The sequence below is a fragment of the Arachis ipaensis genome, chromosome B05, assembly GCF_000816755.2.
Source record: "Arachis ipaensis cultivar K30076 chromosome B05, Araip1.1, whole genome shotgun sequence".
NCBI classification, from domain to species: Eukaryota; Viridiplantae; Streptophyta; class Magnoliopsida; order Fabales; family Fabaceae; genus Arachis; species Arachis ipaensis.
The window spans coordinates 33,513,720-33,517,680 of record NC_029789.2 but is presented as its reverse complement, the minus strand read 5'-3'; positions in this window follow the sequence as shown (position 1 = coordinate 33,517,680).

The following is a 3,961-nucleotide window of genomic DNA, read 5'->3' as shown; positions in this document are numbered from 1 at the left end:
TTGAACGCCCAAAACATGCTTCTTACTGGCGTTTAAATGCCAGTAAGGTCTTCCTCCAGGGTGTGATTTTTCTTCTGCTGTTTTTGATTCCGTTTTCAATTTTTATATTTATTTTGTGATTCCACATGATCATGAACCTAATAAAACATGAAAAAAACAATAAAAATTAGATAAATAAACATTGGGTTGCCTCCCAACAAGCACTTCTTTTAATGTCAATAGCTTGACAGTGAGCTCTCATGGAGCCTCACAGATGTGCAGAGCTTTGTTGAAACCTCCCAACACCAAACTTAGAGTTTGGATATGGGGGTTTGACACCAAACTTAGAGTTTGGTTGTGGCTTTCCAACACCAAACTTAGAGTTTGACTGTGGGGGCTTTGTGTGAATCTGCTTTGAGAGAAGCTTTTTATGCTTCCTCTCCATGGATGCAGAGAGAGATCCTTGAGTTGTAAACACAAGGTTGTCCTAATTTATCTGAAGGATCAATTCTCTTCTGTCCACATCAATCACAGTTCTTGCTGTGGCTAGGAAAGGTCTTCCTAGGATGATGGATTCATCCTCTTCCTTTCCAGTGTCTAGGACTATGAAATCAGCAGGGATGTAAAGGCCTTCAACCTTTACTAACACGTCCTCTACTTGTCCATAAGCCTATTTTCTTGAATTGTCTGCCATCTCTAATGAGATTTTAGCAGCTTGTACCCCATAGATTCCCAGTTTCTCTATTACAGAGAGGGGCATGAGGTTTATCCCTGAACCAAGGTCACACAGAGCCTTAAAGATCATGGTGCCTATAGTACAAGGTATTATGAACTTTCCAGGATCTTGTCTCTTCTGAGGCAATGTCAGTTGATCTAGATCACTTAGTTCATTGGTGAATAAGGGAGGTTCATCTTCCCAAGTATCAATGCCAAATAATTTAGCATTTAGCTTCATGATTGCACCAAGGAACTTGGCAGCTTGCTCTTCAGTAACATCCTCATTCTCTTCAGAAGAGGAATACTCATCAGAGCTCATGAAGGGCATAAGGAGGGTTAATGGAATCTCTATGGTCTCTCTTGTTGAGGCCTTTGATCCTTCCATGAGAGATTTGGATGATTTCTCCATGATGGATTATAGGTGTTTCTATAAGGTTCACCTAAGTAATTTACCTCTGCTATTGCAGGGTTCTCAGGATCATAAGCTTCTTCTTCAGAAGATGCCTCTTGAGTACTGTTGGATGCAGCTTGCATTCCATTCAGAATCTGGGAAATCATATTGACTTGCTGAGTCAATATTTTGTTCTGAGCCAATATGGCATTCAGAGTATCAATTTCAAGAACTCCCTTCTTCATAGGCGTCCCATTACTCACAAGATTCCTCTCAGAAGTGTACATGAACTGGTTATTAGCAACCATATCAATGAGTACTTGAGCTTCTGCAGGCATTTTCTTTAGATGAATGGATCCACCTGCAGAAGTGTCCAATGACATCTTTGATAGCTCAGATAAACCATCATAGAATATATCCAGGATGGTCCATTCTGAAAGCATGTCAGAAGGACACTTTTTTGGTTAACTGTTTGTATCTTTCCCAAGCTTCATAGAGGGATTCACCATCTTTTTGTTTGAAGGTTTGAACATCCACTCTAAGCTTGCTCAGCTTTTGAGGAGGAAAGAACTTGGCTAAGAAAGCCGTGACCAGCTTATCCCAAGAGTTCAGGCTATCTTTAGGTTGAGAGTCTAACCATATTCTAGCTCTGTCTCTTACAGCAAATGGGAAAAGCATGAGCCTGTAGACTTCAGGATCTACTCCATTAGTCTTAACAGTATCACAGATCTGCAAGAATTCAGTTAAGAACTGAAAAGGATCTTCAGATGAAAGTCTATGAAACTTGCAGTTCTGCTGCATCAGAGAAACTAGCTGAGGTTTCAGCTCAAAATTATTTGCTCCAATGGTAGGAATGGAGATGCTTCTTCCATGTAAATTGGAATTAGGTGTAGTAAAGTCACCAAGCATTCTCCTTGCATTGTTGTTGTTGGGTTCGGCTGCCATCTCCTTTACTTGTTCAAAATTTTCAATAAGGTTGTCTCTGGATTGTTGTAATTTAGCTTCTCTTAGTTTTCTCTTCAGAGTCCTTTCAGGTTCTGGATCAGCTTCAACAAGAATGCCTTTTTCTTTGTCCCTGCTCATAAGAAAGAGAAGAGAAAAAGAAAGGAAGAGGAATCCTCTATGTCACAGTAAAGAGGTTCCTTATTAGTAGAATAAGAAAAGGAATAGGGGTGAAGTAGAATGAAGAATCCAAACATAAGGGTAAGGATAGGAGCAGTGATATGAGATGAAGAGAAGTGTTAGTAGATGAATAAATAATTAGAAGGAGATGAGAGAGAAGAATTTTCGAAAATTGTTTTGAAAAAGGGTTAGTGATTTTCGAAAATAGTTTTTGAAAAAGGTTAGTAGTTTTTCAAAAATTCAAATAAAAAATAAAATAAGTAGTCTAATTAAAAAGAAATTTTGAAAAAGAGGGAAGATTTTTTCGAAAATTAGAGAGAGAGAGTTAGTTAGGTAGTTTTGAAAAAGGTAAGAAACAAACAAAAAGTTAGTTAGTTAGTTGAAACAAATTTTGAAAAGATAAGAAGTTAGGAAGTTAGAAAAGATATTTTGCAATCACTTTTTTTTTTTGAAAAAGGTAAGATAAGAAGATATTTTTGAAAAGATATGATAGAAATTAGTTTCTGAAAAAGATTTGATTTTTAAAATCTCAATTAATGACTTGATTCACAAGAAATCACAAGATATGATTCTAGAACTTAAAGTTTGAATCTTTCTTAACAAGTAAGTAACAAACTTGAAATTTTTGAATCAAAACATTATTTGATGATGTTATTTTCGAAAATATGATGTAAAATTAAGAAAAAGATTTTTGAAAAATATTTTTGAAATTTTCGAAAATAACTAAAAAAATTGAAAAAAGATTTGATTTTTGAAAAAGATTTTGAAAAAGATAAGATTTTTTTAAATTGAAAATTTGATTTGACTCATAAAAACAACTAGATTTTAAAAGTTTTTGAAAAAGTCAAATGTAATTTTCGAAATTTTAAGAGAGAAAAAGGGAAAGATATTTTTTTTTTATTTTTGAATTTTTATGATGAGATAGAAAAACAAGAAAAATGATGCAATGCATGAAAGTTATGGATCAAAACAATGAACGCATGTAAGAATGCTATGAATGTCAAGATGAACACCAAGAACACTATGAAGATCATGATGAACATCAAGAACACATTTTTGAAAAATTTTTAATGCAAAGAAGACATGCAAGACACAAAACTTAGAATTCTTTAATGCTTAGACATAAGGAATTCAGGAATGCATATGAAAAACAAGAAGAGACAAAAAACATGCAAATGCAAAGATCAAACAAGAAGACTTACCAAGAACAACTTGAAGATCATGAAGAACACTATGAATGCATGAATTTTTTTCGAAAAATGCAAGATGAACATGCAATTGACACCAAACTTATAACATGACTCAAGACTCAAACAAGAAACACAAAAAATATTTTTGATTTTTATGATTTTCTAATTTTTTTTGTATTTTTTTCTTTTAATTTTTTCGAAAATCATTTTGAAAAAAAGAAAAATAAGGATTCCAAAATTGTTAATATGAATTCCAGGAATCTTATGCTCTTTAGTCTAAAGCTCCAATCAAAGGGTCAGGCATGGCTTAATAGCCAGCCAAGCTTTAGCATGTAACATCAGAGAATATACTGCTCATTACTTATCAAGGTAACTTGCTTCTATGCTGATGGTTTGGAAGCCTCAGTCCAAAAGAATTTAGACATGGCTTTACAGCCAGTCAGGCTTCATATGCTCATGAAACACTAGAATTCATTCTTAAAAATTCTGAAGAAAAATATATTTTTGAAAACTATTTTATTTTAAAATTTTTTCGAAAACAAAGGAGAAATTTTTGAAAGAT